Raw genomic sequence first — 23,177 nt, 5'->3', positions numbered from 1 at the left:
GACATGGTAGCTACATGTTTAGGACCCTCTCAGACTGCTCACTATGCATCTCTTTTTTTTTTGGCTGGTTCTGATTTGTATCTTTTGTAATAAAACTGAAATGATATGTGGAGCACTTCCTGAGTCTTTGGGTCATTTTAGTGGATTGTCAAAGCTGAGTGTTAGGGGATTCCCCCCAATTTTCAGCCTGCTGGTCAGAGTGTGGGTGGCCTGGGAACACCAGAACTCATGGCTGTTGTCTGATGTGAAGGCACTGTGTTTTCACCCTTCAGAGTCTGCCCTAACTCTGGGTAGTTAATGTTAGAATTAAAATGCAGTATAGCAGATACTTAACTGTTATTCTTTGCCCAAATATGCATACATCGTTACACTGTTTGTGTGTGTCTATCCCTAGCTTATGTGTACTTTTAGTTTTAAGGGATGGCATCTATAACTTTCCTTGCAGGACTGTCTTAAGAATAATAGAGCTACCTTGACCTATATGATGGGTTGATTGTAACCCCCCAAAATTCATATATGGGATCTCTCTTCATTAGAATGTGACTGTTTCTGAATATAGGACCTTTAAAGAGGTGATTAAGTTAAAATGAGGCCACCAGTGTTGGCCTTAATTCAATCTGAATGGTGTCCTTATAAGAAGAGAACATTTTGACACACAAAGAAACACCAGGGATGCTCACACACAGAGGAAAGACCACGTGAGGACACAGCAAGAAAGCGGCCATCTGCAAGCCAAGGAGAGAGGTCTCAGAAAAAACCGAACCTGCCAACCCCTTACTCTTGGACTTCAGCCTCCAAAACTGTGAGAAAATACATTACTGTAATTTGAGTCTCCTGGTCTGTGGTATTTTGTTATGGCAGCCCTGGCAAAGTCATACAACCATACGTGCTGAAAAGTGGGAAACGCTTAAGAATGTAGGTACTTATGGTTGATCCCTAACTAATGGTCAACTAGCACAGAAGTAGGAAAGCCCAGTTATTTTGCTCTGAGACAGTACAAATTCTGAGGCATAATTTATACCCCATACTTCCCTGCAGGGTCTGCTGAAGCTGGAACTTTGCCTGAAATTGTACCCTTGTTTAACTTCTTTTCCCCACAACATTATTGCCTCGTGCCCCGGTCCGGGAGGATCCCACATGCCGCGGAGCGGCTGGGCCCGTGAGCCATGGCCACTGAGCCTGCACGTCCGGAGCCTGTGCTCCGCAATGGGAAAGGCCACAACAGTGAGAGGCCCGCGTATACCGCAAAAATAAATAAATAAATAAATAAATAAATAAATAAATAAATAAAAGAAGCGTAGTAGTAAAGTAGGTAGTATATCGTTTCCAAAGCTCTGCCACCTGACAGGTAAACGACCAGGGATAAGTGCAAGATATTTCAGCACTCTGTATAGCAACATCTTCATCTGAAAGAAAGAGATTATAATACTACCTATTTCATTTTTTTTTTAAACTGAGTTAATATAACCAAAATATTCACACTGGTAAGTGCTCAGTAACTTATAACTTCTTTTGTTATTATTGTCTATTGAAAGACTCTATTTCTAGAGTATTAGAATGTGTTAAGTAGAGTATTTTAGAGTATTAGAGTGTTATTAGAGTATTCTTGAAAGTATTGATAGGAAAGGCCCTTTCCTCCTTCTAAACTTCTTTATATGTCCCAAAAAGTGAAAGCATGCATCTTCCCCCTTCTTTCTTCAAGAAGATGTCCGTTATTGATAAATCTAGGAAAACAAATCCCATAACAAAATTCTCAGAATAAGGTCAGGAGACAGACTTTACAGTATTATTCTTCCAGAGCAGAATCTACTCTAGTATTTGGTCCTGTAGAAGCTTGCATTTTTTCAACACTTATTTGTATGTACGACATTGATCTACGTTCTAGGAATATGCCAGTAAACAAGACAGATAAAGTCTAGGGTAATCATAACACACGTGATATAAGGACACAGTGGAAAGTTTGTAAGACTGTCACTTTTTCAGTTGAGAAGGTGACTGGGCTGGGAATTGTGGATTCTTTTCATATGAGAAGTCAGCAAAGGCCTCCAGGAAGAAGTGGCATTTGAGAAAAGCCTTGACATCTAAAGAAAAGCTAGTCATGAAAAGGGACAGGGTGAAGGACTTTCCAGGTAGAGATTGTGCAATGACCCTGACGTAGGGGAGGAGAAGGCAATAAACCTTCAGAGTTTCCTGACCCACGTAAAAGAGTTCTCTTGACATATTCCTTATATACAAATAAAGCAATTCACTTTACATTAAAACAAGAGCAAACAAAAGCCGTTCTATAAAAAACTATTTGAGGGCTTCCCTGGTGGCACAGTGGTTGAGAGTCCGCCTGCCGATGCAGGGGACACAGGTTCGTGCCCCGGTCCGGGAGGATACCGCATGCTGTGGAGCGTCTGGGCCCATGAGCCATGGCCGCTGAGCCTGCGTGTCCGGAGCCTGTGCTCCGCAACGGGAGAGGCCACAGCAGTGAGAGGCCCACGTACCGCAAAAAAAAAAAAACTATTTGAAATTTTCCTCCAGTGCTCTCTATGTGAAATGGGCTCATCAGATTACTGACAGAGAGAGCTATCCCCATAACTTGCAACAAATTTACTTATAAGTACCTAGAATTTCAGATATTTGGACATAATTGTTTAGAATAATGCTGAGTTCTCAGGAATACCAGAGAAGCACAAAGAAGCCAAAAAGGAAAATAAAATGTCAAATAGCTGCTCACATTGGCCATGAAATAACTCCTAGACAGTAAGTTTTGAAATATACAGCAGGTCATTCAATCCACATTCCTCCTCAGATCTGTGTTCTTCTCCAGTTTTGTACAGATGAATTTAAAATTTTCCCAGATAAGATTTGGCTCTGAGCTTCTAAATGTTCCTCAAAGATAACATTGAAAAATTTAATTATGCTGCCTTTTTTTTTTTTTCAAAAGGAAGAAAACCTTGCCATAATCAGTGGAGCTATTTTTAAATTGCAGGAGGGCAGGAATGAAGGTACAAATTAATGAGCTGATGTCATATTAATGTAGTCTTTTTGATCTTGTAATCATGAGCTCTTTACAAATCATGTTTGGTTTCAGGATTGTGATTTGAGACTCGTTGTTGCAGACATATAATTTAAATACCATTAAAGGAGGCTCCAGATGTTTCAGGGGAAACATTTCTTATATTTAAGAATGAAACGACAGAAGACAATTTTGTCTAACTAGCTGTGTGCCCATGGACAATTTGCTTTACCTCTCAAGGCCTTAGATGCTTTATTTGGATTGATTGATTCCTAGGGCTTTCAGCTTTGGCATTATACGAAAACTGTCCATGATTGATAAATCTAAGAAAATAAATATTTAAATGAAAGTCTCAGAATGTCAGGTGATAGACTTTGAAGTATTACTTTTTAAAAAATTAGAAAGTCTAGGTTACACAATTTTGGGGGGAGGGGGGATGGTGTCTTGTCATTCTACTTTAAGGTTCTTGCTGCTTACATGCTAATGTGTCCACAGAAACCAAACTTCAAAATGTAGGTCACACTGCTTTGTGATAAGGGTGCATTGGAAGTAGGACCTTTATTAGTTTTATGACGACTCTTTCTAAATCTTCAGGATCCCTTGACTAGTTAGGAAAGCTTTTACAACAAAAACATTTTTGCTAAAAGTAGGGGGGGAAAAGTGCAACAAGGAAAAGAAAACAATCCAACAGCAAAAATCTTGACATTTAAAAGTGATTTGAAAACAAAACAAAAATCTGAACTATAAAAAAGCCAGATCAAAATGATTGTGCAGTCAGAAATAATTCCTAAGAGAGAAGGAAAAATAACATTTTTAGTTTTTCAGACATGAATGTTTTTGTCCTTCCCTGAATATTCTTCATTAGGTAGAGGCTATTTATTGAAGGTCAGGAATTTTAGCTTAAATGCTAGAACAATTGGATGGAACTTGTAGTGTGATTTCTTCAAGGACTGCTCAAGGAATTGTTGTTCCTCCTTTGTGGTTTAAACACTTTCAGAGGTATTTTTTTAACGGATGTTGTTATGAATATTTATAGTGTTGTCAAACATGAAAAATAAAATGTTCCAGCCCTAGAATGAAATGTATGTGATGCTTTTTGGAAGAAATAGGGAGAAATAGTAAATAATTATTTATCTTTGAAATTGAAGTCTGGATTATTTTTCCCATGTAAGACATGCCATTGAATGGTTTCATAGTGAGTAGGTTTATTAGTAAACAACGTACTAATAAACTAATAACAACTACTAATAAACCTACTCACTATGTAGGTTTATTAAACCTACATAGTGAGTAGGTTTATTAGTAAACAACGTACTAGTTGTTTACACGTCTTCAGTTATTCTTGATAAAAGTCATCTCAAGTAATGGAGTCCATTTTTTCACAATTAATTCCATTAAAAATTTTAGGCTTTCTCTTCTTAATTGAAAACAGAATTCTCGGGTGTCCAAAAAGCTGAGCAGACCACAGGTAGCTGAATACAAAGTATAAAAATTAGGTAGGATCTTAGACCAGATCATATTGCCTACATCTTTCATATTCTGATGCTGTCTTTCATATATACTGTCATAGTTTTACTGACCAAGAGGCCGTATACTTTTCAACAGCCTCAGTTCCAATACATAATGTTAGTTATAATCTGATCAAATGCCTATAGCACTTGGTTACAGTCTCATGTCCACTTTATAGAGGACAGTATTTTTGCCTCAGGTTCTAATTTCTGGGTTTTCAAGGCTGACTTGTAAGTGATGCTTTTCAAAGAAATTCAGTTTCATCTTAGGAAGCAGGTAGAAGAGTAATGATGGAAGGAAGGAGGAAAAGCCAACATAAATTTGTGTAATAAGGCTGGTCGCTCTAAGTAGGACTAATTGCTGGATCTCATGGATTTTTCTGCTGGGAGGGAGGAGGAATGGAGGAGAATGAATATACCAGCATTTATCTTCTATCTGTCAATGATTCTACCACAGAGCATTAACTCCTGCCTCTGCTGCTGGGTTTTGTATATACGGGAGCAAAATGGGTTTCCCCTGTACCCCACACATCAGCATCGATAAAGGAAGTCAGGATAGGGAGTGATAGGCACATGGCACCAGCATGCAGCTTGCATTTTTATGGATCTGATTGGAGCCCACATAGAACTGGCTCCAAAATCAGTAGATGGAACAAGTGACAGGTTGGTGTTGAGTGAATGAGTTGTTCTATTATATGCAGTCAACTCTGGCATTTTAAAATCCATATAAGAAGAAAGGTGTACGATGTGTGTTTTATTTCTAATTTTATTCTCTTGGAAACTGTTCAAATATAGCAATCCTTTCTCAGTTGTGGATTTCTAGGTCACATACATAAACTGTTTATACTTCTGCAACAGCAAGTGTCCTGGATTAGCCATGAATAAGCAATTCCAAGTCAAAGTTTATGTGTTGCCAGTGCCATGGCCATACTGTCTCATAAATACCACTTGGAGTTTGTGACCTTTCGAGTCTCTCATATCCATCTTCCAACTTTTGACTACTGCTCCCCATGAGATCAGTCTTACTCATAATTCCACAACAAATGTGTTAGTGCCATATAATTGTTCAGCTCTTAAACATCACCACTAAATAGCATGCCCACTCAGCAATTGTAAGATATTATTTCCAACTTAATATGTGTCAAATAACTTTAGTTAGGTATTTAATCTATTTAATGCAAAACCTCTATTTAAGGTGGCATGTAAATATGAGCACTGTCAAAAATTAAAATAGCTTGAAAAGTAAAGCTAAGGAGTTGGGAGGAAGGGACTTAGAGTCAGAAAATAGAAAGCCAAAAGAAAATTTGTGTGCCAATTCATGTCTTCTTTTTTCCTCTTCCTCCTTCTTTTATTTCCTCCTTCTCCTTTTTTTTCCTTTTAGATAAATGTGAGTTATACTCCTTATTATCTTAATTATCCCACTTTTAATATACTTTGATTGTAAAATAGAAAAGGTTTCGTGAGTAAATATGTAATGGAATAATTTCTGGCAGTGAAAACCAAACTCCCAAGCTTTTATTCAGTTAGCCCTGAATTTATGATGTACAGTAAAAACTGTTGTGGGAATAACCCTGACTCAAAATATGCAATTCACAACTTAAAATCCGGACCACATAGCTAGAAATGTTACTTAAGCTAAGGCAAAGAATGATGTTTACCTGAATTTATCTGAATGAATTCTTCCAAAGAAGTGGTTAAAATTAGTCATTGTTGGAATTTCAGTAGTGAAGTTTGGTTACCCAGTAGGAAATATTCTTAGCAATCTGGGATAAGTGGAGAGTGGCCATATCATTAGTAATGTATGATTTTTACCATTGGCACAATTGTTTTTTTTTAAGTGAAATTTGATGGGAAAAAGGGAAAATGGAGGAATCCTGCCCTTATCTGGAATCATAATGAAGAAAACCACAGCATTATCAGCTGTTCCTAAAGTCTTGGCAAGGAGTTGCATCATGACTGAGATCCAGGCAAGGAGATCCTGTTATACATGTTGCATACCTCCAGTCTAATCCCTACATTATTGGAATACTATCTAACATCTTTTAGTAGTATTTGGTTTTAGTAATCTTAAACCATACTCTTTCTACTGTTATTCAAGTAAAATTTTGAAGTAGTTGAAATCTATCCAAATTTTTCTTATGTTACTTAGAGCCAAATAAATACACATGAACTCTTCTATTTTTTTTTTACCCTTCCAGATTACTTTTATGCTGTTTTAAGAAAATATAAATAGGGGTATTGATGGGGTTCAGGACACACTACCCCAAAATATGGCATTTTGATTTATTAAACATTTTAAGCTGAGTTTGAGAAAATGGCAGAAGCAAGGATGGTCAGTTTGACCTTCCTATCCTTCTCCCCTGAAATAGGTCATAAAAGCCTCTTGTGAGAGGTGCCCTCTCTGTACGCATACCTCCTTATACCCCTGTATACCCAGTTTCCAATTACTTCATACTCCTTAACCTGTCACATTCCTTCAGGACTGCCTGCTCTAAAAATACTCAAGTCTGTTTGTTAGAGTCTTTATTTCCTTATGAAGGCTCTTATATCATGTAAAACTTAAGTAAATTTGTATGCTTTTCTCCTGTTAATCTGTCTTTGTCAGTTCAATTTTCAAACCCAGCCAGGGACCCTAAGAGAGTTGAGGAAAAATTTTTCCTCCCCTCCAGCATCAATAAAACAATATTTTTGTGAAACCAATGGCTGATTATGTAAAAAGATTTAATACTCAAATGTCAGTGGTGTAACTATCCTGCATGAACCTTAATGTAATGCCTACAGGTTACAGTCACTCTGAAACCATAAGTTTTGAAATGACTTTAAAATATTACTATTAGACCACAGAGCCTAGCCTGGAAAACTTACACTCGTCTTTCATGTGGAGAAGTCTGAAGTTCATAAAACTTGCGAGTCTGACTTGCTTTAGCTTCTAAATTCCCTACTGTTTATTCCTACACAGTCTCATCATTTACCCCCTACTAAAATATGGGAAGAAAGGAATTGACGAAAGGAAAGAAAGGAATTTGACAAAAAAAAAAAAAACTAAACTGAATTTTTAGGAGCAGACTTTCCTTTAAAATTTTATACCTCATTTAACTCAGAACATGGAAAATGGAAAATAGATCTAGAGTCAAAAGAATTATTTTTTATGGCTTCTCAATCCATTAAGATAAACTCTTGCAAACACCAATTTAGCATTTTTTAATATTGTGGGAAGATTGATGTAAAGGAGACACATTCTTTGTTCTTTTTTTCTTTTCTTAATAAGTAATAGTATACTGCTTAATACTTCAAGGAAATAGGAAAATTACTGTTTCTTAAAGGAGTAAGCAAACATCATAACAAAATACATTTCCTTCACTCACTTGGTGGGGGATATTGGGGGAAATGAGAGAGAGGGGAGGGCATTCTTCTTCTCCCAGCCAATAGAGCTACTCTTAATCTCCTAAGAAAAGATGACAATGAAGAAAACACTAGTTTTCACTTGCCCCTTTCAGTTGGATAAGGGCTATCCTTGTCTTCTCATGACAGAAGGCAAAGTTTAGATCTCAAGGGGAAAAAAATCAATGAAAACCCTCTTTATGAGGTTTTTCCTCTGCAGATAATCCACAGTGTTCTATGGAAATTAAGACTCTGAATTGCATTAGAATTAAGACCAAATAATGCAGACTGCATTTGAATTTTAAATCTGCACATGGTTGCCTGCATTTATTGCTAAGCTTTAGCTTATAGAAGAGCAGATGGTTCCCTGTGCCCCAGATCACATACTGTCAACTACTTATTTGATCATCTGCATTGGGTTTTTGATTTAAATAATTGAGCTTTTGCAGTCAGTGCTTCTGAAATCTGACCTGCTTCTTGCAGCTTTTCCAATTGTGGAGACCATTTTTAGCTCTTGAGCAAGGCCCGTTTATACCAACGTTTTGAATATAGCTAATCCATGAATGGGAATTTAAAAGAAAGTCCTTCAAAATATAGAGTCTTCCATATTCTGTTTCAAATAATTAACTGAATAACACTGTGCTTGATTTAATAAACCATTATTCACAAAGAAGGAAAAATGGATTAATTGGTTTCCTGATTTGCTTCTATGGTAGATTATTTGCAAAAGTGGCCCAGTCATTCTCCTCTCTATATTTACTTCCTTTTGCTCTGTGACCCTGAAACTTATCCTCTAGAGAAGGAGAGTTTATTTCCCCACCCCCTGAATCTATTCTGGTCTCATTACTTGTTTTGATTAGATTCTGCTGTGCGTGTTAGGGACATTGTGACAATTTTGGGCCCAGTGGATTATCCAGTTAAGATCAGCAGAGCCAAGTACCTGATCACAAACGTTTGTGGGAACCCTTCAGAAGAACAACATAACTGAGCACAGTCTAAATTGCCACTCCACAAAAAATAAAAGCCAAATAAATTGTTATTTTAAGCCATTAAGCTTTGGTGGTATTATATAATGGTAGCTAACTGATACAATCTCTATTTTATTTTCCACTGAGCATTTTTTCCCATATGGCTTAGGAGTTCAGTCATGGGCTTAAACCTAGCAGATCTTTACTTTTTGTTTAACTTGACAAAAAAAATGTTTTTTAACCCTTGTGTGCTTCTACTCATTCATTCAGTGAACAGATATTTAAATAAGCTTCTACTATATGCCAGTCACCGTGCAAGGCACAGATAGAGTGGTGACTAAGGATAAAACCTATTATTTATGGTAATTTCATTCTGTAAAGGTAGAAATACCCATGTCTTACAATTGCTACAAGAAGTAAAGTAGGTGTTGAATATATAACAACCAAGCATGTGAATGCCAATTGTACCAAACCCTACCACTTCCCAGTCTTTTTCAGAAAAGACACATTCCTTAAGGAATGATCTCTGATACAGCTTTAGAAAAAACTGCCATTCACCAGAAAAGAATAGAGTCAGACGAGGTGGGACTGAGGTCTTGATTCTACCGTTATCATCTATTACTTAATCTCGCGAAATTCTGTTTGCTACTCAACAAAATAGAGCTAATACTTCTAAAATATATTTATTAGTATAAATCTGGACTCTTGTCCTCAGTTTGTCATAGCATTCCATATTAACTCTGAATCTCTGCAGTCACTACCATTTCTAATTAATATTCCAATAAACTGAATCAAAATCATAAAACGTTGGTTAAGTTGTTCTTGACATATTTTTCTTCAAGGTGCCTAAAGCCTTGTGACAAGGACCCCCTTTTGTTGGAAATGTAGTTGCTTCTGTGAGGACTGTTATGGAGCCAATCCCCACGTGAATTTCACAGATTGCTTAGTTGAACTGAGAATATGATCAGAACATCCAGGAACTTCAGATCATTAGTCATTTCATGGCGGGGGGTGGGGGGAAGCAGATGGCTTCCCTAATAGAGGGGTTTTCACCTCCCATAGAATTTGGGCACCCTTGCAGAAGTAGGCCTAATTGTTCAGAGAAGCATGTTTGCGTTACTTTCAACCCGCATTTGCAATTCTCCCTTTTCTCATGATGCATGTATGTATATATGAAAGGACTCCCAAAATAAGAAGAACTATCACATTTATCCAAGCCAGTCATCATATGCATTGGGTAAGAGTGCAGTAGTATAAAGAGTGTCTAAATATGCTCTGTTCTCTGGAAGTATTCTAAAGAAAAAAAGTATGTATCATATACACAAACCATATAAACTAGTTTTTTTTTCATCCTTGGCACTATTGATATTTGGGACTGGATAATTGTTGTGAGGGGCTGTCTTGTACATTGCAAGGAATTTTACAGCACCCCTAGTCTCTACGTACTAGTTGCTAGTAATCCCCTCCACCAGTTGTGAGGATCAAAAATGTCTCCAGACTTTCCAAGTGTGCAGTAATTGCCCTTGGTTAAGAACAATTGGTATACAAGTATCAGAGTATCATAAGGAGAAAGGAAATGCATTCATATTCAGCATGACCGAATGGAGGAGGGTGATAAAAGACATGGAGTCCGATTTCATTTTCTATGTATTATTACAGATTTGTTATTCATTTAAAGATTCATTTATCTGTCTCTACATATGAGGCACAGAGCGAGGGGGAATGAGGAGAAGCAAAACCCTGGTCATTTTCTCCCTGTGAGGACAAAATCTACCAAAATATATCATCAAATATAATTCTATCATGTTTGGCAGTGCACCACCACCAATAAAAATGGTGCAGAAAACAGGGCTTCCCTGGTGGTGCAGTGGTTAAGAATCTGCCTGCCAATTCAGGGGACACGGGTTCGATTCCCTGGTCCGGGAAGATCCCACATGCTGCGGAGCAACTAAGCCCGTTCGCCACAACTACTCAGCCTGTGCTCTAGAGCCCGCGAACCACAGCTCCTGAAGCCCATGCGCGTAGAGCCTGTGCTTTGCCACAAGAGAAGCCACCGCTCACTGCAACTAGCAAAAGACCGCGAGCAGCAACGAAGACCCAACGCAGCCAAAAATAAATAAACAAAATAAATAAATTTATTTAAAAAAATATATATATATACAGAAAACAATAGTACTGGGTTTTAAAGAGAGTGTGAAGTTATGAACATCCCATAATGTTACCTCTCTAAGTTTCCATTTCCCTATTTATAACGTAAGGGGCATAATATGTGCTTCATCGTTGATTGCTATGCAAATTAAATGCTGATCAATAGATAAGTAGAGTATATTTTGTAAATAGGTAACTGTGCATTTTGTATATCACACTTGGCATAGTGTCTAAAATATAAGAAGTCTACAACAAAATTAACTATTATAATAATATTATAATTTCATTTTATTCTGGCTAAACAAAAATATTAATGAGAAGGAGCCTTTGAGTAGAGCTGGAAAAGCAAATGCAGATGAGGAAGCATGCAATTCAAGGAGAAGGACAATAAAAACAATGTACAAAGGCACAGAAGTACATTTCAGAATTGAACAGTATGTCCTTCAGTCTAATATTCACACTTTTTTCTAGTATTATTGAGAACAATTTTTAAAGATATATCTTATACTTGACATGCTCCTTTAGTGTTGTTTCTCTCAGTTCCCCTTACTTCCAATCTGTAGGTGATTGCATTTCACCTGGAATATGGCAAGGATCTTTAGCAGTGAAAGTGGAGCTAGGCAGAAGCTTAATTGATGAGGATTTTTCCATTCTTCCTAATGTGTAAAACATTTCTTTGAGTCTGAATGTGAAAGTACAGGTGTAAACAATTGGACTAAGGAAGGCAGGAGAAAGATTCAGATTTGGGGAGCTTGGTATCATCCAGGCTAAGTTGGTGAGAGTCCATGTACAGGAGAATTTGCACTGTTGACCCCAGTCCCTCATACTACTCTTAGGGAAACAAAAAATGTAGTTGTTGAAAATATAGTAAGAATGTGATGCTGTTTCCTGTCCCTGACTGGTTGACTGCCAGTAAGACGGTATAAAAGAACACTTACACGAGGAAGACTTGTTTAAGTAGCTGGTATCAAATGAGCCTGAAGTTTTCTAGTTAAAATTCATCTCTGTATAGTCTCATCTATATAAACCTTCATACATGCTTGCATATATACATATGTATTCTTCTATTTTTCAATCATAATAGCGCATTAAATGAACATACATAAATCAATATCTAGAATATATCAAAAGGAAGGTTTATATTATATTTGTATATTAATAACTTATTATACAGAAGAAATATTTTTATGGAATGTAAGTCAAATTTCAATTTGATTTCTTTAAACTCTGAGACAAAGAGACATTATTTTCTCTAGTAGACCAATATCCTCTTCTTTACAAGTCCTGTTTTATTGTCCCCATAACCTCTATTGCTTTTTAAAAGTTTGGTGATGTTGGTTGACTCAATGTAATTCTTCAGTTTAGATATGCTTAATATTGAACGTCAACCACAGCTATTCAAATACTCATATTACTTAAATTCCCTGATTCTTTTTTTTTAATTATTATTTATTTATTTATTTGGTTGCACCAGGTCTTAGTTGTGGGAGGCAGGCTCCTTAGTTGTGACATACATGTGAGATCCACTTCCCCGACCAGGGATCGAACCCAGGCCCTCTGCATTGGGAGTGCAGAGTCCCATCCACTTTGCCACCAGAGAAGTCCCAAATTCCCTGATTCTTAGTGTGTCTTTTCTTCTATACAAAGATGACAACATTTGGTCTCAAAGTTTCATTGTAAGGATTAAATTAAATAATAAATGCATGAAGAACACCTAGTGGAACATCAGCTTCATAATAGGTGCAAGATACATGGTTCTCCCTATCTTCTTTACCCTTGGTGAAGAGGGAAATATAAATCAATGTCTAATGACATGTAGGAGTAGAGAAAATTACATTTTCATAGAAGCAAGTTTCCAATAATTTATTATAACTTAGGGACAATTCTGTTATGGAAACACATTTCAAATTATAATTTGACTTCATATAGCCTGGGAACACTAAACACATCATAAACCACAAAAACAAATATTTACAAAGATGGATGCACAAGAGCATTTCCATTACCACTGCATTTCCCCAGGGGACCCACCTGACCTGGAAAGGTTTCTATAAGTTTCTAAAATGAAATAAAGTATGTGAATTTCCTCCAGAAGGTATCAGAAAACATTTCCAAAATGCCTCACTGTAAGAAATAGAATCTAGTCCTTTGATGCTTTTGTGGTACACACCATGTTGTGGTGAGGCCAATTTGTAGACACACAGACTTACTGCTCTGCTCTTACTTACATAGAGAACTCAGAATCATTTTATAAAGTGAAGCCTAATAAACAATTGGAACAAACCAATCATAAGCTTTAGTCAACTTTTGCCTCACTGTACTTTTGCATTTCTGTTTTCTCATCTTGTCCATCTAATTTTTGCATCTGTTAATTGAGCACCTGATTATTATAGTAAATATTTCTATAATTATGAACTAAATTTGACTTTGTTGTAATACTTACCCATCATGATCCCTACTCTGATGACTTTCACACACATAGACCTCTATGCACATGACACAACATGCTACCTTTCACTACAGTTCCTATTCATGTCTGTCTCAAATAGTAGGTTAGCAATTTCTGCTAGATTTGGGGTATATTCTCAGATTACTTTTTTGGCCATTTTATCCTTAGAATGTCTAAAATGTAGCAATTGAATATCTATACAGTAACCATCACTATAGTAGTTTATTGCATATATCCTTATTGAAACCACAGCAAAAGACATAGCTATTATTAGCACCATTTCAGAGTTGTAGAGCAAGGAAAATTAAGCTTCAAGTAGCCAAATAACCTACTCAAATTCACAAAATTGGTAGGAGAAGTTGTGCCTGACTCCAGTGTCTCTAATCTTTCCACCATTCCTAGCTCAGGGAGAAAAAGAGCAAATCAAAACCTGATGTATAGAACATATAACTGAATTTAGAAACTGAGCTTTGCTGGCTGATAATTCCAGGTTCCATTATGAATGATGAGGAAGAAATGCCTTTAAATTCCCGTCAAGTTTAAAATCTATATGTACAGCTGCATGGCAACAGCAAACTTTATTTTAATTTACTTTTATTTAGGTCCATCTCAAAGGATTTTGACATGAAAATAAATTCTCTAAAATTAAGCTGAGACAGAGTATTGAAGTATAAATGAAGACACATTGGCAAAGAAATGGAAGTACAGAATTGATTTGTGCACTTCCATCTTTGGTTTCCCTTCATTAATTGTTCTGTCTACCCTTGTTTTTCACAGTATGCCCCACACCAAAAACTATTCAGAATGTGCCTTGGCAAAGATGGCACTTTTAGTACAGACCTATTCAACTCATAATAATGTGTCTCAAGATCAAACCTGGGGGAAGAGGATTGTGGAGGGATGAGGTCTAATGAAGGTACTTTCAGGCTAAAGGGAGAACTGGATAGACAGAAAAAAAAGCCAGGTGCATTCAGCATCAGGACAATGGATCGATGTGAAACAGACAGATTTTTTTTTCTGTGATCTTAAACACAGTATTGTGTGTGAGTAACTAGGTCCAATTCAGTCAGGAAGCCATAATCAAAAAGAGAAGCTGGAAAATGCGAGCTGAGTACCAGTGAAAAATGTGAGCATGGAATGAGGGAGACACCAACAAAGGTGGTCTGATAAATTCTCTAGAAACTGCAAGTATAATCACGCTCTTTCAAGTTTACATGTCTTTGGTGGAGTGCCACTGACAGCCTGCAGCTGAGACCCTTTCATCGTCGCTGACAGTATATTTGTGATCCTGCCATTGTCTCCCTGTCCAGACTCAATTCTAACACAATCCTCCTTACACTTTATGCTGTAGCAAAATTGATCTGCTTAAAGTTCTCCAGTGCATTTTCTTTTTCTCATTTTATGACTTTTGCATATGCTGCTTTTTCTGCCTCAAATTCATGTCTCCTACCTATCCTGTCTCTGCCTTCCAGGGTCAGTCAAAAGTTTCCTCTACTGGGAAACCTTCCTGAGACTCATTCAGGCAGATATGAAGACTTCTGTTCTCTGCTCCTAAGATGTCTTATATTAATTTCACATACAGCAGAGATGGCATTACATTGTATCTGATGATGATATGACTGTGACAGGTCTACATCTGCCATATTCCTGCCATACAAAGTATCATACTCTCTTGAAATAAATTTTTACCTGTTGGTCTATCCTCAGATTATAGATTTAGTGTCAACTGACACTATGTTTCAACACTCTCCTTCCTTTTCCTAGGACAGACATCACTAATCTATCTCAGCGGGTTTCTACAGGAGACATGGTTTCTTAATCTTTCACAATGTAGCACTCAAGACAGGACTGTCAACCATAGTTGATGATCCTAACAGTCATCATAAATGTCCTACCAGTTAGGCCCAAGCTACACTTTTTAATATTAACATATATTGTATTCTTACTATGTTATTATGCTATTTTATGTAAAGCTGTTTGCTATACCTAGCCTAGAAAAATGCCAAACACGATTTTGCATTTGACTGATTAAATCCTGTGGTGATTACATTATTGTTTAATCAATATCTTTTCTAATCAATATATCTTTCCCGAAGTTCTTTTTAATTTCTCTTCTTCCTACTTTTCGCATAAGCACATTGATTCTTAACCAGTCATGTCTTAAAGGCACTCTCCATCACTTGCAAAATGGAAAGTTGCAAACATGTTTTAGACATGAGACATTACATTTTTCAACATTAATTTACTTATTAGTTGTATAGAATCTTTCTTCCAAGAGCAGTGGGAAGACCGTGGAGTTTCCAGAACATCAGAGCAGTAAAGAATCTTCTACGACAGCAGGGATGTGTTCAACTGACAGATTGCCTCCTCTCTATGGATACTGTGTGCATGACATTTAAAAGTTTAGTATATTCCTAGATGGTAATCAAAACTCTTGTCCAGCCCCATGTCTAGATAGATGTTCTACCTAGCCAGCCTTAAGATGACATCTCTGAATTTGTGCATTTTAGAGTGAGTAGGTAAGGCCTGTGTGTGTGATCTATATAAAAAGGGCTCCTCTGCTTATGGAAGTCTTGATGTGGCATTGGAATGCATTGTCCCTAGACCACGTGACTTTTCTTATTTCCACTCTTGGGGGTGAATTTGTCCATAACTCCATATTTGTCCTATTTTATGATGGCTAACAACCACCAAATAGCTAAGAAATTCATTTGTGCTCAGACAATGACCACCAATAAGAGCTCTTCAGAGAACTGATTTTGAGTATAATGTAGATCTATTGCTTGTATTAATCAGTGAACCAGTGATTCCTGTAATTCCCTCTGGTATTTTAAAGACAAGGAAAAAAGATTACATTCACTACAGATGAGGTGTAAAATCTGGAGGCTGCACCTTATGCAAAGTGGAGATTTGTATTCTTTTCCTTAAAAAGAGAGAATATATATATTTAATCTGGATTAATAAAATTACCTATCTCTACTGAGTAAAACCACTACATAATTACCCAACATGTTATCCAAATAATTTGGTTTTTTAGCTAAAAAACGTATAATTTTATAAATAAAGAAGATGCAGTGTGGAAACAGATTATGTAAATTTCTGAAAATTTGAAGTACGTATTGAATTTCATATATACTTCGAAGGGAGTGTGAATATGTTCTTTGAAAAGCAGAATTTTACTTTGGCCCATTGTGATTATCTTTTCCATTGATGTGCTCTCTAAAACTGTTTAATTATGTGGTTGTTAGAAGGTACATCCTGTTGCCTGGAGGAAAATATAATTATTAGGCAATAATGCAAAGACACGATTCAGAATACAATACCAAAAGGTTTTTATTTTTTTCCCCCATTGGATCCCCAGTGGGGCCATTTAGACACCAACTCATATGATCATTACAGATTCCCTTTTGCCAGGACTGTGTCCCTTGTTTCTTCCAAGTTTCTTCCTACTCCATCCAACACATACTTCTTGGTTTTCCTCACCTTACCCCTTTACCATGAGTTATTTTCAGCCACTTGGTTCTTTCTGTTTTTTCCCTTGATAGAGTCGAAAATGTTTTCTGTTCTTCAGTTTCCTCCAACATTACGTTTTTATAAGAAAAATTTTTCTTTTGCTAATATCCACCCCTTCTTATGGTACAAATCTGGTACAAGCATTCCTATAATTCAAGCTGTATATGATCCCAAAATTGGGGTGAGAGGAGAGAGAAGATAGGAATAAACACCTCAGAAAAATATAAAACCACCCTAAACTTCTCCATCATAAAGTCTAGTAATAGCACTGATGACATGCAATGCATCCACTGTGATTAAGAAGCTATAGAGGGCTTCCCTGGTGGGCGCAGTGGTTGAGAGTCCGCCTGCCGATGTAGGGGACACGGGTTCGTGCCCTGGTCCAGGAAGATCCCACATGCCGCGGAGCGGCTGGGCCCGTGAGCCATGGCCGCTGAGCCTGCGCGTCCGGAGCCTGTGCTCTGCAACGGGAGAGGCCACAACAGTGAGAGGCCCGCGTACCTCAAAAAAAAAAAAAAAAAAAAAAAGAAGCTATAGAACAGTTGTTTCTCCCTTATATCAATCATAGTATGTTAATGTTTCTATGATTACAATATATTATTATTTCAACTACTTGAGAATATAGTAATGTTAATCAGTTTCAAGGTAATTCAATATCCTCTGTGATAAAACCAGCAATTTAAAAGTAGCTAGTGTCCAATAGGCACCTCTCCAACCTTCTGACACAGAAGTTAGGCTCTGATTGAATGCCATCACTTGGCAGCAGGAAGTAGAACATTGATTGACTCTGAATTGGTGTTTCTCCCTGCTCTTGAGGGTTGGCCAGTGCTCAAGAATAAAGAAGGTGGATATTTGGAAGCTTGGAGAGTCTGAAGCAATATATTTTCTAGAGCAAAATAAACACTTACTTTTAAATTTAGTTCAACAGAGTCATTAAGCCAAATTAGGCAAGCATTTAATTAAGTAAAAACCTAAAATAATATCTTTATAGGATTTTTATCATATCTAAAGATATAAAGGAATAAACAATAAACCATGTACTAGTCACATCAATTTTTTTAAACAAGGAAATAGAAGGGATAGAATGATTCACCTTATCTACATGGATAAGGAAAGTTTTCTTGAAAACAAAGGAACAAACTCATTGTCCAATGTATATATAGAAGTCAACTGGGTATACAAAGCAATAGAAGAGGAAGACATTTGCTAATTGCAGGTCGTGGGGACAATAGGTTCCAAGATATAGGTATGGGAAACATCAACTTGCACTGTATGAATTCGGAATTATTTGAAAATGAAGTAAGGAATGAACAGCATATGGAAGTATTAGAAAATGTGTTGAAGAAAGGATTATGATGAGAGAGAGACAGAGACAGAGACAATATGGAAATTAGGTGGGAGTCAGGGCGGTATAAACTTCGGGTTTTATTCTTTATACTGTTGTTGATGGTGATGATGATGATCATAATCATTGGTTGCTGTAGACTTATTTGCCTAAAGAAATTCTTCCTGGAGAAACAACATGGTGGAGAAACAACATGGTGGAGCTGTGATTGATGTTGAATGGGGACTGTTATATCTCCTGTCTTAGACTTGACCAGTTCCTTCCCTCTCCAACATTACCGCCATGCAGAATCTCCCACTGACTATCCCAGAATCATTTCCTCAGATCTGTTAAACTTCTGCAGAGCACAGTTTAAGACATCCTACAGAGTAAAAACATGTTCAGATTTTCAACTCACTGGAGAAAATGAGTTGAGGAAGGAAAAGAGAGAAACTAAAGGAATTTAAGTCCAGTTATTTTTTTAGAGAAGCCCCAAGGAAAGTTATTGATCATCTAAACAATAAAACCTGTGTGTCAGGGATGGAAAGAAAAAGGTGGATAATAAGCAGCATGCATGGAATTTGTGATTTTTACTTTGATGAAATTTTTGCAGTGGTGTATAAGAACCAAATAGAAGAATCTAGGCTATCTTTGAGGTTCCTGACTTGAGGTGACTAATAGTGTTACTAACTTACTTGTTTGCCCTGTAAGAGCTGAGCATTTCCTTTTGTTATTTTTCTGCCAAGAAAAATCAAAAATCACTTTACTGAATGCAACAAATTTTGCATATTGATTTATTTTATATTATTGGAATACATTAAAAGGCTTCTTTTTATTGAGCAGAAACTGTTGTTCACCACAGATTCTGAAAAGATTGCCAGGAGGCATTTGTGTATTTAATGTTCCTTCAGTTCAAATATACTTAATCATAATTAAACTCAGTTGAATGGCTTTTAAAAGAAGTTAGCTGTTAATGTGATTGGCAGTTTTCTGTGCCTTTGACAACATCTTATGAAATAATGCCTGGGTGGTGTGCAACACTGACAATGCCAAAATTTATCTTCTGTGATCTCTACCTAATGTAATGTGATTATGTTGAATCCTCTGTTTTCAAGAAGGCATGTTATTACTTCCCATTATCTAAATAAGAATGATAAATGTTCAAGGTTTTCATTAAGTATAAACAATCTTGAAATTAGTATTCTTCAAATACTTTTGTTAAAAATGAGGGTGAATATTGTTTTGTAGGAGAAAATAAACAGAGACACATAATACATCATTTTTTCTTCAAAAGTGGTATTAAGTCAATATAACAAATGTTTCAAATTCATAAAGAGGAGAAAGAAGATAGTGAGAAAGTGGTACTGCAGACATTACTTTGGGGTCACAAGCCTGCAGCTTGCTTGTCACCACTAGATGACAACCTTGCATATTTGGTAGTCACTAGGTCTCTAGTTCTTTTCTGGTGGGATTTAGTATAATTCACCATATTTTCCAGCATTTCCCCAAATAACATGAAAATATAAATACCTTTGAAAAAAGCTTTCATCACAGTTATTGGTTGTTCTCCATTATCAATGGTATTATTTATGTGAAGTAGAAATATTTTCTCAGAATATTAGTACAAATAGATTTTTAATGTTCTCTACAGTTTTGAACAATTTGGTTTAATTTCTGATTTTTGTGTCTCAACAAACTTATTATGAACTTCCATGTAATTGCTTTTATAGGTAAGGTCACTTTCTGTGATGTTTTCAACTTTAATGCTTCTCAGCGTATACAGCCACAGCAGGTTGCTTTCTGCTTTGGGGAAGGAAATATGACCAATAAGGTGTTACTGAATCTACATAGCCACCTCTCTTACATTAGGCTTGAGTTCAACTGATGGGTAGTGATTAATTATGGAAATAATGACATTGCTTTTCTCTAACATCCAACGTAAAACCTGACCTAGGCTTTTTTTCATGCCTCATGCTAAGTAGGCTTTGGATAAGAGAGAACTTAGAGGACAAAGATAAGGAGCCAGTGGCCATATTCTTTCTTTACAGAAGGGACACTAGCATATACATTGATTTATTAATTCATCTACTTAGGAAGCCATTTTGCAGCAGCAGCCAAAAAAAAAAGTCTTAAAGTCCTTCTGTATCAAAGGTCCTCAACTGGTGAGGGTTTGACCTTCTCCCCCCAAATCAAGGACATTTTTTGATTGTCAAAACTGGAGAAGGATGGCAGCTAGTGGGTAGAGTCTGAGGATGCTGCTGAAAATCCTACAATTCACAGCACAGCCTCCCACAACAAATAAGTATCCAACCCAAATGTCAATAGAGCCATGACTGAGAAATCTGTTTCTATCTGCCTCAACTTTTCACTCCCAAAGAAGACATGTTTGGTATGTTGTCTTTTAAATTCTCTTGTTGCCATGGTCCTGTGTGCTTACTTGTGTGTGTGCGTGCATGTGTGTGTGTGTGTGTCTGTGTGTGTGTGTGTGAAATAGAGATAGTATTTACTATATTTCTGGGTAGTTTTTGTGACATTGAAATGATAAAAGTATCCAAAGCATTTAGAAGAGTAGTTGGCACATGTTTTATGTACTTCCCCTTCATATTTCATTCAATTATTAAATCTTTTTTTTTTAAACAGAATATGCCTGTAGCTTAGGCCATGCATTTTCTTTTTCTAAAAAAAATTATTTATTTATTTATTTATGGCTGTGTTAGGTCTTTGTTTCTGTGCGAGGGCTTTCTCTAGTTGTGGCAAGCTGGGGGGCCACTCTTCATCGTGGTGCGTGGGTCTCTCACTGTCGCGGCCTCTCTTGTTACAGAGCACAGGCTCCAGATGCGCAGGCTCAGTAGTTGTGGCTCACGGGCCTAGTTGCTACGTGGCATGTGGGATCCCCCCAGACCCGGGCTCGAACCCGTGTCCCCTGCATTGGCAGGCAGATTCTCAACCACTGTGCCATCAGGGAGGCCCCTCAATTATTAAATCTTAAGATGGTCTTCACTGTCCTCCAGCGCATTGGTCACAATGCACCATGTACTTATTTTTATAGAAACTTATCATAATTGTACTTTCATATTTATTTGTGTGATTCCATATTTGATATAACTCTCATCCCACGTTAAATGATAAGTTCCGATATTTTAGTGGCATTCTTATTTTTGTTCACAGTTTTGTCCCCAATATCTAGCACAGTTCCTATATGATTTCAGGTACCTAATAAATATTTGTTGAATTTGAATATTGGTAAATCAATGAGTTGATAAATTATGGAAACCATAGACTATAAGAAAGAAGAAAAGTTGAAAGTGTTCCTGGTGAATTTAAGGTTCTTGCTTCATTGTGATAGAATTAAGAGACAAAGTGATAGGTAAGAAGTGGGTTTATTTAGAGAGAAACACATTCTACAGACAGAGCATGGGCCATCTCAAAAGGCAAGAGGCCTTGGGAGAAACACACTCCACAGCAGAGTTTGGGCCATCCCAGGAGGTGAGAGAGCCTCAAAATATGACATGCTTAGTTTTTATGGGTTGGGTAATTTCATAGGCTAATGAGTGAGAGGATTATTCCAATTATTTCAGTAAAGGGGTGGAGATTTCCAGGAACTGGGCCACTGCCCACTTTTTGACCTTTTATAGTTGGCCTCAGAACTGTCATGCTGCTGGTAGGTGTGTCAGCACACTAATATATTACAATGAACATAATGAGGCTCAAGGTCCACTGGAAATCCAATATTCCGCCATCTTGGACCTAGTTAGTTCTAACCAGTTTTTGTCATGTCCCATGGCTATGCCATTCTTTTAAAGGTTGTGCCCTGCCCCCTTCCCTCCTGTTTCAAAAGGGGAAGGAGATGAGGGAACAGGACCGCAGAAAGATTAATCAATCAATAATGAATATATTTTAAACAGGTAGTGTAAGAATGACTCTGTCCTGGGAACCTGGAGACTTGAATTCTAGTTCCAGTTTAGATCTGTAATAATTTCATGAGTGATGGCAAATTTCATAACCTCTGAAACTCAACTTTCCCATTCTGAAGTTTGCAAACTAAGCCCTGATTTTTTTGAGAATCAAATAATAAAGTAGATAAAGGGCTGGCATATAAGGAATTTATAAGTTGCCACTCCATCCTAAGACAAGCAAAAAGCTGAACAAACTGTAAAATCAACAACTTTTATAGGAGCCATAAGAGAGAGGAAGACACAGAGCAAACTGTGGTCCCCAAGACTGGAGAGAGAGATAAGCTACTACAGGGAGTCCTGGTTTACCAGGGCAGAGACTCAGAGGCAGAAACCACTGCAGAAACCAGTATCAGCTTAGGAAAAGCTGAAATGTAATCAACAAATTGCTGGAGGCTCAGTGTGGATAAGACTGAGAGTTAAAAGCTATAAGAGTACCCAGTCATAGGGGTGCTCCCCCAATATTGAGAGATTTACCTCCAGGAGTTCAGCCAGTTTCCCACAGTAAACTGGAGGGAAACCCCCCCCCCCCCACCCAAACTGGTGCTTCCAGAAGGAGGAGGGGAAAAGGAACCATTCTGAAATACAACAGAGTACTCTGTTCTTATTAATAAGGCCTGCCCTCAGGGGAAGCTAGTTAATTAGAGCCTTAACTTCTGGGGTATTACAGGAGCCTGACTGACCTGGAGGAAGGGAAATACGCAACTTCCGCCCCCTGAGCCATCCTGTCTCACCTAAGAGGAGAGAAAAAAACTTAGAAACACTGGTGAAGTTGGGTGTCCAAAGGCATAGGCTCAGTAAAAGACTGAGGTCTAATCATAGGACTATAGAACACTTCCTCTCTCCCTGTATATTACTGGGTCAGCCAAGAAGTTTCTGTAACATCTTACGGAAAAACCCAAACAAACCTTTTGGCCAACCCAATACCA

This window comes from Tursiops truncatus, chromosome 19, assembly GCF_011762595.2.
Source record: "Tursiops truncatus isolate mTurTru1 chromosome 19, mTurTru1.mat.Y, whole genome shotgun sequence".
Lineage (NCBI taxonomy): Eukaryota > Metazoa > Chordata > Mammalia > Artiodactyla > Delphinidae > Tursiops > Tursiops truncatus.
The sequence above is the reverse complement of the archived record's forward strand: the minus strand, read 5'-3'. Positions refer to the sequence as shown.